This window comes from Elaeis guineensis, chromosome 6 (assembly GCF_000442705.2).
Source record: "Elaeis guineensis isolate ETL-2024a chromosome 6, EG11, whole genome shotgun sequence".
NCBI lineage: Eukaryota > Viridiplantae > Streptophyta > Magnoliopsida > Arecales > Arecaceae > Elaeis > Elaeis guineensis.
In genome coordinates this window covers 86,277,831-86,292,857 of record NC_025998.2, presented here as the reverse complement: position 1 = coordinate 86,292,857, position 15,027 = coordinate 86,277,831, and positions in this window count along the sequence as shown.

The following is a 15,027-nucleotide window of genomic DNA, read 5'->3' as shown; positions in this document are numbered from 1 at the left end:
ATATATCACATATACATCAAATTTTAGATTTAAAACTAAAAATATATATATCAAATATATGTATAATCAGATCTAAAATAATGATTAAAATATTTTAAAAATATTTTTTAAAAAATTGATTCACATCAAACTAGGACAATCTTTTCAATATAGGAGGTAAACTCTATACCAGAACAACTTTATACCAGTTTGATGTGAACTTTTAATCATTCTAATTTCAGATATAAAATTAAAATAAAATATATCACATATACTAATTTTTAAATCTAAAAGATTGATTTAATTATTTTAAAAATAATTTTCAAAATCGATCAATCTTGTTCTAGGACAATCTTTTCAATATAGAAGATAAATCCTATGCCAAGACAACCTTATACCAGTACAAGATCAATTTTAAATCATCAAAATTTTTAGATTTAAGATAAAAATCAAATTATATATGTCTTTAAAAAATCAGTGGCTCTGGTACTACTATTAGAAAATTGGGTAAGATGCATGTATACATTTCAAAACTTTTCAATTGTAGCAGAAAAACAATCAAGTTAAACCCTTTAACCCCACATGCATTAGATCTCACCTAATTCTACCCAAGCTCCAGAGTAATGATATACATATAATCTAAAAAATAAAATAAGGATGAGATCAAAACTCAATACCTTTGCATAGGTAAAAATTCTCCGCTATCGATGATCTCAGGTTCGAAGATCCTCGAGCTGCACACTTGTCTAACCTCCACAGGTATCCATCGAGATCAACCTTGAATCTTTCTTCTTGTGGTAGATTTTTCTTCTTCAAGTAGGATCTTAGCCCTTTAGAATCTCGATCAACTCTTTGATCTTGACTGTGAACTCAACTCTTGAACTGCAGTCTTTTTTTCTTCGTTCCTTATTGTAGAAGAAAGCATCCTTAACTCTTGGCGCGTAGAAGGATGGAGTCCAATCCTTGGGCATGGAAAGAGAAGAGGGAGAGATGGTGTGGTGTGGAGAAGAAGAGAGAAGTTTTTGTTTCACAAAATTCTATCTCCCAAACCCTAAGAGACTCTCTTTAAATAGATCCTTCATCGATCCAAATTAGGAATCAATTAACTTAAAAAGGCACATTCTTATCTCATAAGGATTTCTATCTTTTTAATCTAATTATTTTCTATTAAAATCAGACTTAATTGGTAGGACATCAGCCTCTTTTGGTAAGCATATAGGGCACCCTAGTCAAATAAGGCAATCAGAGTGAGCACCTTATGTAATATAGGGCAGGTAGATGGGGCATCAATACTTGGCACCCCCTTAGGGTTTACATACACAAGAGAGGGGGCATAGCCACTCTCTCTCTCTCCTTTCATAACAAGAAACAAGTGGGGGTGGACCTCTCTTGCATTATCTCAAGGGTTGGCACCCCTTGGTCCTGCCAAAAATGGAGGAAGGCACCACCACATCTTTCCAATAATTCCACACACAAGGAGGGGATAATGAGGAGATAATTTAGCCAACTCATTGACTTAATCCAATCCTTTTGGGCTCACAATTAGGCACCCAACTAAATTCAAATGGATTTAGGTGAGGTTCAAGGCTATGGACTTGATCTAATCGAAGTCCCAAGAAGAATTAGGTTTAACCATATGCTAACATGATTCTCTTAAACCTAATAGGATTTCAATAAACCCTAACCCAATTAGAACTTCATAAGTCCAATTGGCAAATTTAAGATTAAATCCCTTAATGTGTAACCCCATAGGTTTCATTCTATCTGGTAGTGAGATATATTGTGATCTCCATCACAATATCATCGAAACTTTTTTTGATGGATTAGAATAATTCTAACTCCACCCTTCGAGGGTCATCGATCATCAAGATGACGTTCGATGAGTCTCACAATCCACCAGTAATATCTAGCAGTATGTAGTAGTAATTCAGTAGAATAAAAGTATGAACCCTTATATACAGTTATCATATGATTTAGTCCTTCTATCAAGAGTCCTGACTTGACGAAGGTCATGGAGAACTCATTGAAGGAAAAGTAGGACAGTACTATGCATGCAATTTTAAATTTTTTTTATAGTAGATCTGTTAGATTAAATAATTTAATCTAATTTATATGCATAATATCTAATCTATACTACTATGCCAAGACTTATAACATGATTTAACATGCACTTAAAATCTAAAAATAAATACTACATCGATCTAATCGATGCTGCAAACTAGATCTAACACTTAGATCTATCAATACTAGTTTAACTAGTTCAAAACTCATTATTTGATTGTGGGTTGCTGATCTCTACAAATATCTCACATAGGAGAGAGTCTCTTCTGGTTGCTCACAATCACAGATGATGTTCGACCTCTACAGAACATCCACACGAAGACCAGCATAGATCAAGCTCCTTGGAAGTGCTAGCTTGCAAGGATCTTCAAGGGTTGAACTCCTCTTCTTCTTTTAATCTCTTGGATGCTCCAAAGGAAGAGAAGATTCAGAAGAGGAAGAGGAGAGAAGAGAGAACTTTGGAGAAAAAATAAAATCAGTAAGGAGAAGAACATATGGCATTAACAATTGAAGCCTCCCTTTATATAAGAAAGGGATTAGGGTTTTGGTCAAAGGGGACGGTGCCAAGGACTCCACGTCAAAAACCAACTTGGCATCCCAAAATTTTTAGAAAAAGTGGTTGACATGAGGAGCAAATATGGCATTTCTCATGCCAAAAAGCTCTTCAAAGAATTCAAGAAAAAAATCTCTAGGTGCCATCTTTCTTTCTAAGTATAGAAAATCTCTTTCCTTCTTATCTCCTTATCTCTAATTTGGATCACATTCAAACTAGGCAAGAGATAAGATCACCACTCATCATGCTTTACTACCCACCCTTGCTGGGCTATCTCTGTTCACACCAAATATCACATGCCAAAACTATTTTGGCATTGAGAAGAGAGGAGGTGGATCCAAGGGGCGCAAGGAGAAAGAGATAAAGTCCCTGTTAGCTTGGACTCTTTATTTCTGATTTAATTCTAAACTAAATCAAATTTGATTTAAATCCAATGATAGAAATGAACTTAATCTAATTAGGAGTCCAATTATCTCAATAAATTTTAAACCCAATTAGAAATTAGCTGAGCCCAAATCCTGATCAAATCAGGATCAAATTTTTCTTGCAATCAGGCTTGATCAGATCAAACCCAATCTAAGTCAGACTGAATCTAATTCAATTAGACTTGATCCAAAGCTCTTTACTCAATCAAATTGAGTCAATTAGTAATCTAATTACTGATAAATTCTCTATTGAAAGTAGAGTCTCAGTCCAGTGGAACTCTTCTCCAGAGTCCCTGTCTCAGTGGGACTCTTCACCAGAGTTATAATTCAATTAGACTCTTCAGCCATCAAATCAGATCGAATCTTCTAATGTGTGTGACCTTATAGGTTCGAACCTAAGCTAGTAGTATAAGAATAATTTTTTATACTAATCGATGTAACCATCTAGCAATGGGACCCAACATCCGGATAGGCCGAAGGATTGAAAAGCAACATTCTAGAACCTACTGATGTATGGTTACTATATAATTTATCTCTTTGATCCTAATACTCAAGGTGACCTAGGGTTTGACTGTCAATCTTAATATAGTCAACCATATTATGTGTCAACCTTTCAAATCCATCACATGAATTATCCTGGGCAAGATTTTACTAAACTGAAATACACTGATGCATATCTTCTACTAATTCAGAGGGATCAATTTCATCTTGACTCACACACTAACTTGATAAGTACTTGACTGGACCTAGTAATCTTTCATCATTGAATTAAAAATTTAAATGGTCTGGCATTAAAGTACAGTGAATTGCTTACAAATCTCCATGGTGATCTCAGGTTTGAGGGATACTTATACCCATACCCTTCATGAGCTACTCTTGACAGTAGAGTACTCGACAAATAATCACGTTTGGTGAGAATGTGCACCTACATTCCATCTGCATACCATACCAGTGTCTCCACACTCCTTAGTTAAGAGGACAACCAATCCATATGGCACACAATGATCTATACTCAAAATTGCTATTGTCCTATTAACAGCATATCATTCGGTCGCAAACACATTTTAAAGACTAAATGATAAATCCTCCTTTATTGATTAAATATAGCCCTAAGAACTTTATCACAATACAGGAGTTCAAAGTAAGATGGTTAAAATGTGATGAAAAAGCCAAATAATTTTTATTAATAAAAAATTATATATATTTTATAATTATGAGCATAATTATCAACAGACTGACAATTGATTTTAGAATACATTTCTCAATAACTTTCACTTGGACTAAAGTTAGTTGATATAGTATCGTATACCCATCTTCGACATAGAATCATCAAACTCCTTAATTTTGAGAGTTTTAGTAAATGGGTCGGCTAGATTCTCCTTTCTATCGATCTTCTGAAGATCGATGTCACCTCGATCCACGATCTCTCGGATAAAATGGTAGCAACGCAGAATATACTTGGTGTGCTAATGAGACTTTGGCTCCTTGGCTTAAGCAATGGCTCCAGTATTGTTGCAGTATAACAGAACAGGGCTATCAATGGAGGGTGCCACTCCGAGCTCGTCGATGAACATTCACAACCATATAGTTTCCATCGCAGCATCGGATGCCACGATATACTCTACCTCACAAACAAAGTCAGTCATGGTGTGTTGCTTGAAAGTTTTTCAGCAGATTGCTCCATTGTTTAAGATAAAAATATATCCCGACATACTCTTGCTATCATTATTATCTGACTAAAAGCTGGAGTCGGTGAATTCCACTAATTTCAAGTCAGTTTCGCCAAAAATAAGCCACTGGTCCTTATTATTTCTTAAATACTTAAGGATGATTTTTACGACCTTCGAATGGTTCTCTCCTGGATCAGATTGGTATCTACTCACTATCCCTAGTGAGTATGCCATGTTTGGTCTTGTACATATCATGGCATACATTATAGAACTCACTGTCGAAGCACATGAAATTTTGCTCATACGCTCTCTCTCTCTTAAAGAGTTATCAAACAATCCCTTTTTGAGAGAGAAATTTTATGGCCTATCGAGAGATAGCCTTACTTAAAATTTTTCATGCTGAACTGCTTCAGCATGATGTCTATATACGTAGACTAGGACAATCCAAACAACCTTTTCGATCTATCTCTATAGATCTTCATCCCAAAGATGTAGGATGCTTCTTCCAAGTCCTTCATAGAGAACTGAGATGATAACCAAACTTTGATTCCTTATAATGTAGAGATGTCATTCCTGATTAAGAGAATGTCATCCATATGCAGAATGAGGAATACAACTACAGAGTCATTTATCTATTTGTAAATGCAGGATTCTTCTCCATTCTTAACGAAGCCGTACGTTCTGATAACTTTATCAAAATACATGTTCCAACTCCTAGATGCCTGCTTCAATCCATAGATAGATCTCTCAAGCTTGCACACCTTGGACTTATCTGTGAATATAAACTTTTAGACTGTATCATATACACCTCTTCTTTCAGCTTTTTATTTAGAAAAACTATTTTCACATCCATTTGCCAGATTTTATAGTCCATGTGTGCCGCTATTGTAAGCATAATCTGAATGAATTTGAGCATTGCCACAAAAGAAAATATCTCATCATAGTCAATACCATAATAATGACGATAATCCTTGGCAACCAAATAGATTTTATAGGTCTCCACTTTCCCGTCTGTGCTCCTCTTCCGTTTGAAGACCCACTTACACCCTATGGGGTTAACCCCTTCTGATGGGTCAACTAATATCTACACATCATTGACCTTCATGGACTCCATTTTGAATTTTATGACTTCAAATAAATTATCAGAGTCAGATCTCTACATTGCATTCATATAGGTGATCGGATCCTCATTATTCTCATCGAGTTCAATAGGATCTCCATCTTGAATCAAGAAATTATAGTATCTGTCCGTTTGATGCGATACTTTATTGGATCTCTTTAATGGTGCCTCTACAATAGATTTCGAGTTTGATATCATCAAATCTGATTCTATGGGTTCACTAGACTGTGTCGGTTCTACTTGTTGAACATTCTCAAGTTCAACCTTAGAGGCATTAATCCCTTGTCTAAGAAATTCTTTTTCTAAAAAGACTACCCTAAGGCTGACCAACACCTTTTGTTCATCAGCAAGGTTGAAGTAATACCCTTTAGTTTCTTTGGGATACCCTATAAAATTATATTTGTCGGGTCTGGCTCCAAGTTTGTCTATTTTTAAATATTTGACATAAGCCGGACATTCTCAAACCCTAAGGCAAGAGAGCGCTGGCTTACGTCTGGTCCATATCTCAAATGGTGTTTTACTTATAGATTTACTAGGAATCCTATTAAGCACATAATAAGCCGACTTGAGGCATATCCCAAGAAGGATAGCGACAGGCTAGAAAAGTCCATCATGAATCGAACCATGTCTAACAGAGTTCGCTTTCTTCTTTTCGACACACCATTTGTTGTTGTTAGGAAAGATGCAGGGTTTCATGCATGAATTTTAAATTTTTTTTGAAATATAACACAGCGGAACATATAAATTAAATAATTTAATCTATAAATACATATAATCAAATTACTAAATCCTATAATTAGGATCTATAATATGTCATATTGTATATATAAATTAGAAAATAAAAAATTTGATATTGATCAAATCAATATCCTAGATCTAAAATAGTTTCAGATCTAAAACCTAGATCATATCTAGATAAAAGAAGAGATCAGATCTCTTACCTTCACACGGGTTGAGAACTCTATGATTGCTTTTTTTTGTTACTTTTGGAGCCACACACGCATCCAACCTCTACAGGTGATCCACACGAGGCTGCAACAAAATCGGAGGTTCGACGAACGAAGATCCGCTTGAAGTGCTAGCTTCTTGCAGATCCCTTCGAATGGTTAATCTAAAAAATATTCTTCAGATCTCTTGGACATTCCAAGAGATGAAGAATATGAGGAGGAATAAGGGAGAAGTAAAACCTTTTGACCTTTCTAAAATCAAAATTAATATTTAATAGAAAAGGATCCTAAGAGAAGATAGATCTTCTCCTTCAGTACATCAACAATTGATATCCTAAAAATATCTCTATGCTAGGACATGAGAAGACCTTTTTCTCTGAATATTTTTTTAGTTTTCAGATCTTATGATATCTAATTTTTCTCATAAGAAAATCTCATGATTTATGGAGAAGAAGGGTTCTAAAAGAAACCTTAAGAAAAGACCTTCTTTTATTCTTCTTCTTCCATCAGAACATGATCATATCATGTCCAAAATAAGATCACTATACTCCAACTCTTTGGAGCATGAATTCACCATACCATCCCTCTTTCTCTTTTAGATTTTTTATCATATAAAAAATATAAAATGAAGAGATATTAATATGAAAGAAAAAATAATAAGAGAAGACAATCTTCTCTCTTACCTTTCTCTTTAGAAGACATCAACCTTTGATCTCTTGATTGAAGACTTTCCTCCAAGAATTTTGGTGCCTCAAACCTCCCAGCTCTTCCTCATTCTCCTCTAGTATTTCTCTCAATTTTTCATGAATTTTTGACACCTATATCATGGCATACGGAGCGGCCTCCTTTTTTATGGCAGACTAGGTCATAAGACCTAGTCTAACAAGGAGTCCTTGGGGTGTCCAACTCTTGGATGCCCCCTATCTTATTTATTTAATGGATAGCATGAAAATAACCACAAAAGGGGCAACAAAAAGGTGGATAAACATGGGGGAAGTTGGCACAAGAGAGGGAGGGAAGAGTCCTTGTGAAGAGGGACTCTTTCAAAAAGAGAATTGGCTAAACCACTTTCCATAATGAACCAAATTAATTTTCATATTGAATTAGATCAAATCTGATTTAAATCTTTAAAATAAGTGGTATGAGATTACTTCCCTTAAATATAGAAATCATAGAAAATTTATCTAGAATTAATTAGTTGGCGTGGGCTTTGATTTTCTTAGGTGGTGCAAGAGAAGATGGAATCCTAGTCTAACTAGGATTCTTATTTAGATTAGGTCAAATACTTTGAACCCAATTTAAATTAATTATAACCCAATTAATGATGATCCTAGTCCAACTAGGACTCTAATTAAATTAGATTAAATCATAGTTAATTTAAATCTTAACTTAATTAGAAATTAGGTGCATACAAGTCCTAGTCAAACAGGGACTTGTTCTCCTTTGCAACTGGCTTATCCAATAAACTAATTAGACTTAATCTAATTAAATCCAAACCAATTTTAATTGAATCATATTAAGTTAGACTTGATCTCAGCTTAATTGCTCAATCAGATTGAGCCAATTAGTAATTCAATTGCTAATGATCCTCCTGCAATACTTGTATTAGGTCAAACATCAATCACATTGATTGTTTAATCTTAGAACGATTCTCAATCATCGATTAACCATCTGATTAGGTTACAACCTCTTATGTGTATGACCCTATAAGTTCAAACCTAAGCTGGTAGCACAGAAACTAATTTTTGTACCAATCGAAGTAACCATCTAGCAATGGTTCTCGACGTCCAGATAGGTCGAATGTATGCAAAGCAACATTCTAAGAACCCTAACCCATAGTTACCATATAGTTCATCCTTTTGACTAATAATGCTCAAGATGACTTCGAGTATGCTGTCTACACTCATATAAGTGATCTCTATTGTATCTCAAAATTTTGCAAATCTCATGACTCCTCTCGAGGATTACCCAGGCCTAGGTTTTGCTAAATTGAAACATAGTGAGACATTCTCTTCCTGAAGTTAATCAGGAGTGGTCAATCTCATCTTGACTCACACGCCAACTTCATAAGTACTTGACTATATCTAGAAATCTTTCGAACCTATATTAAAAATACAGACAGTTTGGCACCAAAGCACAGTGAGTTGCTTGCAAGTCACCGTGGTGATCTCAGGTCGGAGGGACACTTATATCCATTGGTCTTAGCTAACTACTCTTGATACTAGAGTGTTACATTGGTCATGTTCAATACAGATATACTTCTACATCTCATCTGGATGACATACCAGTGTCTCCACACTACTTGGTTACGAGGACAACCAACGCATATGGCATACAACGACCTACACTTGATAAGTTATCATCCTTGTTAATAACTTATCATTTGATCGTGAACAATTTAAGAACCATCTGATAAATTCTCCTTTATCGATTGATTATAGTTTTAAGGACTTCATCATAATTTAGGAGTTTATTTAAGGAAAATAGAACTTTTATGATGAATCTGCTAAATAACTATTATTATTAGATAATTCATATACTAATTCCAATCATCTACCACTTAGATGATTGCTGCTAAATAACTATTATTATTAGATAATTCATATACTAATTCCAATCATCTACCACTTAGATGATTGGCTTTAGGTTATATTTTCCAACAACTCCCACTTGTACTAAAGTCAATCAGAATGATATCAAATATCCTATCTTCCACTTGAGTTCATAGAACTTTGTTTCGAGGCCTCAGCAAATGGGTCGGTTAAGTTCTCCTTTTTTATCGATCTTCCAAAGATCGATGTCACCCTGATCTAAAATCAAAGGTGATAGCAATATAGAATATGTTGGTCCTTCGATTCTTTAACCAAATTTATGGCTCTAGTGCTACGATAGAACTAGACCATCGGTGGAGGGTGCCACTCCAAACCTATTAATGAAGCTCAGCAATTACACAGCTTACATGGCAGCATCATATGCTATGATGTACTCTACATCACTAACTGAGTAGACTAAAGTATCCTGCTTGGAACCTTTCCAGCAGATTGCTCCTACAATTAGAGTATGATCTGATACTTTCTTGTTGTCATCTTGATCTGACTAAAATTGAAATATCCACATGCTTAAAGTCAGTATTTTCATATTTGAGTCACTGGATCTTAGTATTTCTCAAATACTTAAGGATTGTCTATACAATCTTTTAGTGGTTCTTACTTAGATCAAACTGGTATCTGCTCACGACCATTAGTGAGTATTTGTGCAGAATCCCACCGATGCCGGAAAAGCTGGAGTCGAGGGTGCAGAATCCCACCGATGCCGGAGAAGCTAGAGTCGAGGGGATCATAACCACCGTCGGGACCTGCAAAGAAAGTCTAAATCAGAGTTGGGGGTGCTCCAGCAAGACCCTCCGACGTTCAAGTCAGTACTCTACCTCAACAAAAATGGAACACTCGAATGGGATTTTAGCAGAGTTTTTGAGATAGTGTTTAGAGCTTAGAGGAGAACGTATCTGGGGGGTCTCTTTTATAGATGGGAGAGCGTAACCGATTGACAGCGACATCCGTAACTGCCTGGTAATGGGCCGTTCGGGGTCACGTGGAGTTTGTTACGGAGAGTGGAGTGGTGTCCGTTGTCACAACCTGCCAGAGAGTGGTGGAGCCACGTGGAGTTTGTTACAGAGAGTGGAGTGGTGTCAATTGTCGTGACTTGTCAGAGAGTGGTGGAGCCACATGGAGTTTGTTACAGAGAGTGGAGTGGTGTCCGTTGTCGCGACTTGTCGGGGAGTTCGGGCTGGATGACTGGAGCTCGATTGGGACATCTGGTGGAGAGGAATATCTCTCTATCTCAGCAATCTAAGAGAAGCTTGGATATTTTTGAGGTTGCTGATGGGTTAACTATTATTGGGTGCCTTAGGCGTCGATGCTGCAGACGGAAGTCATCCGCTGGAAGAGTTTGGAGGACACTGTGGAAGGTCGGCTGGTGCTGTTGAAGGTTGGTGGCTGGAGAGGTACGAAAGACATCGAAGACAGTCGGTCACTGTAGAAATCCAGCTACTGGAGTCTGTCCGTTGTAGAAGTTTGTCTGGAATCCAACCGCTGTAGAACTTCAAACGGAGTCTGGTTCTTGTAGGAGTCTGGAAGAAGGCCGCTTACTGTAGAAGCTCGGATGGAGATCGGTTACCGTAGAAGTCCGGATGGAGACTGCTTATCGTAGAAGCTCGGATAGAGATCGATTTTCATAGAAGTTCGGATGGAGATCACTTATCATAGAAGCTCGGATGAAGACATCCAGCTTTGTCAAGAGAAGGTGGTCGGAAAGTTTTCCAAACTTGACCTCGACTTCCTGGATGAAGCATCCGACGATGAAGCCCGACCTTCCAAAGCCGCTGCCAGTCTCCCTCCAGTCAGGACCTCTTCAACTGCCACGGCTGTCATGACCGACCTTCCGGGGGCACCGAGCTCCTCCACTTATGCTCTAGAGGTCCGAAATCTCTAATTTTATACTTTTTTTTTGTTGTGACTTTTTCTCTTTCTCTTATACTTAAGAATTATTCAATCAATGGATTCAGATTCCTCTTTACAAAGAGCTCCTTTCTCTTCTTCTTTTTTCTTTTTTGCAATGATTTGCATTGTGATGCTCTTGTTTTCCGACAACAGTGCCCTGTCGAAGCTCTTCTCCTACTGCAGGGGATTCCTTTGAAGTTCATGATCCGAGATCTGAGAAGAGAAGTTTGTCACCTAACGAGGAAATCAAAGAAGATGGATGATGAACTTCACAGACTGAGGAAGAGCCATTCAGAAGCCACCGCGGAGGTTACTCACCTTCGGGACCTCCATAAAAAGGGCTTCATGGACTACATCTGGAAGAAGGCTAACTTCGTAAAGAAGCTTGAGGAACTCCAGAAATATGCCAGCGACCGATCTTAGACTCAGGCTTCCAAGATCAGCTCCCTCGAGGTTGAGTTGGCAGTCGCACGGGAAAAGATCGGCCAATTGGAAGGGAGCTCGTCCTGGCTTACAACTCAGGCCGACCACGATCGGGACTGATCGAAGAAATTCTCCGACCTTCAGAAATAGCTACCGAACGTCGAGGCGAATTACAATGCCTATCAAGTCGGCTGGTGTGGGCAAGTAGATGACTACAGAAGGAGGCTCAAGACGGTGACCGATGAGGTTGCTCGCCTTCAGAAGCAGTTGTCCGAGAGAGCCTAGGCCATTTCAGTTCAAGGCTCCGACGAGCTCCGCTCCTTGAGGGGGATCATGGAAGAACTGTCCGTGGCCCTTGGGCAGGAGAAGGCCGAACTGCAGTGGCTGAAAATTTAGCTGGCCTATGAGCTGCAGGCGGTTAAGGATGCCGAGGTGGAGTCTGAAGTTCTGAGGAAGAGGCCTCAGGAATCAGAGGGCGAAAGATGATAATTTCACCAAATGTATCGAGAGATGCTGTTAAGAAAGAAGGAACTGGAAGAAGAAGTTGAGAACTTAAAGCAATCCCTGACAATGGCTGGAATCGAGAGTTTGAAGTCAGAAGAAGCCGAGCTTTCTTAGAGCTTTTTTACCTTTTGTTCTTCCATGTATTCTTTTCTTTTCTTGTTATTTTTTTTTGGCCTTCAAAGGCTTTGTAATGCATACTTTACTAATGAAATGAAAAGAAATTTTCTCATTACCTTGTCTATTCTTGCTTTGAGTTGTTGTTTATCGAGCTTTTTTTGTCTTTTGTCTTATTCGATGTCGACAATGTTTGAAGGTTCCTGATCATCGCCGTGTTGATTCGTCCTTTTTATTCATGATCGAAGGTCTTTTCGAGGCCATTCAAATTTGATGCTTTCTCCCGGTGCTCGAGCTTGGGGTCCGAACTTCTCGTTACTTTGAGAAAGTTTATTTTCTCCTGCCAGTATTGGGTTTCCCCTTAGAGACTGAAAAATTTTGACAAGAGTTTTCTTTCTCGTTGAGATGAGGTCCCTTGTATCTTAGATGTAGTTCATTTTTCTTTTATCTCTGACGTAGCTCATCACTTTTTTCTTTTCTCTCTCCTCTTTTTTTTTTTATGTTTCGATGAGGGTTTTTTCTCTGCTCCTAACAGGGCTATAGGAGTGTAGAGGTGCCATTGAGGAGGCTTTTTCCCTCATCTGGTCTTGAACGATCAGGTCTTCATTTGTGTCAGGATGAGATTCTCCTTCTATTTTCGACACAGTCAATTTCAGCTCATGTTAGGATGAGGTTTTTCTCCTATTCCTAACATGACTGTGGGGGCACATAAGGGCCGTTGCAAGGGCCTCTCCCTCCATCTGGTCTCTTAATAATCAGGCCTTTGACTTTTCTCATATTAGGACAAGGTTCCCCTCCTGTTCCTAACATGACTATGGGGGCATATAAGGGCTGTTGCAAGGGCTTCTCCCCCCATCCGATCTCTTAATAATCGGGCCTTCAACTTTGCTCATGTTAGGATGAGGTTCTCCTCCTGTTCCTAACATGATTGTGGGGGCACATAAGGGACGTTGCAAGGGCCTCTCTCCCCATCTAATCTCTTAATAATCGAGCCTTTGACTTTGCTCATATTAGGATGAGGTTCTCCTCCTGTTCCTAACATGGATGTGGGGGCACATAAGGGCCATTGCAAGGGTCTCTCCCTCCATCCGGTCTCTTAATAATCGGGCCTTCGACTTTGCTCATGTTAGGATGAGGTTTCTCTCCTGTTCCTAACATGGCTGTGGGGGCACATAAGGGCCATTGCAAGGGCCTCTCTCTCCATCTGGTCTCTTAATAATCAGGCCTTCGACTTTGCTCATGTTAGGATGAGGTTCCCCTCCTATTCCTAACATAGCTGTGGGGGCACATAAGGGCCGTTGCAAGGGCCTCTCCCCCCATCCGGTCTCTTAATAATCGAGCCTTCATTTGTGTCGGGACGAGGTTCTCCTCTTGTTCCTGACATGCTTAGTTTCGATTGTCTGAAGGAGCTACTCCCTATCGTTATAAGCTCATGCCAAAAGAAAAGATATGTGAATATGAAACTTTTATTTAAGGCAAAGTTATCGGTAATACATTCGTAAATTTTTTAAATTTCATGATCGCGGAAGGTCCACTCCTCCGAGCTCTTTTATATAGTATGTTCCGGGGCGGACTACCTCCCTGACTTCATACAGGCCTTCCCAATTTGGGATAAGTTTCTCTTGGTTCTGAGGCTGTGAAATAGTAGCTCACTGAAGTACCAAGTCCCCCGCTCTGAAGGCTTTGCTTTTGACCTGGAAGTTGTAGTAGCGGGCTACTTTCTGCTTGTAGGCTGCCATCCAAACTTGAGCTGTCTCTCGCTTTTCTTCTAACAAGTCGAGGTTGGCCTTAAGATCCTGTAAGTTGCGCTGCTCGTCAAATGCCACGACTCGCGTCGATGGAAGCTTGAGTTCAATCAAAATAATGGCTTCTGTTCTGAAGGCTAAGACAAAGGGGGTCTCTCCTGTGGGCAGTCTTTGAGTAGTTTGGTATGCCCACAACACATGATAAAGCTCGTCTGCCTAAGTTCCCTTTGCTTTTTCAAGTCTCACCTTGATTCCTTACAATAGAGTCCTGTTGGTCACCTCGGCTTCGCTGTTTGCCTGCGGATGGGCTACTAACGTGAAGTTATGAGAGATATGTAAGTCCTCACAAAATTCAGCAAATCTTGCTCCAGCAAATTGCCACCCATTATCAGTAATGAGAGTTTTGGGTAAGCCGAATCTACAAACGATTGATTTCCAGATGAAGTCCTGCACTTTAGCTTCTGTGATTTTCGCCAAAGGTTCGGCTTTGACCCACTTGGTGAAGTAGTCAATTACCACCAGGAGGAACTTCCACTGTCTGGATGCCATGGGAAAAGGTCCAAGGATATCCATCCCCCATTGTGCAAACGGCCATGGGGCACTCAAGGGTGTAAGTTCGAAGGTGGGCTGTCTTTGGATATTCGCATATCTCTGACACCGATCACACTTTCTGACATATTCAATGAAGTTATGGTACATTGTAGGCCAGTAATAACCTTGTCGGAGCAGTTTGTGGGATAAAGATCTGGCCCCCAAATGACTTCCGCAGACTCCTTCATGTACCTCCCACAGAGCAAAGTCGGCTTTAGAAAGTCGGAGACATTTCAGGAGGGGCAAAGAGTATGACCTCTTGTACAGCTTGCCCTCATAAAAGATATATTGGGAGGCCTGGGAGGGGCAAAGAGTGTACTCCATGATAATTCCTTCTGGATTGACCAAGATCAGGTCTGCGCCCGTGCCTGACACGTTGGAGGAACCATCCACATA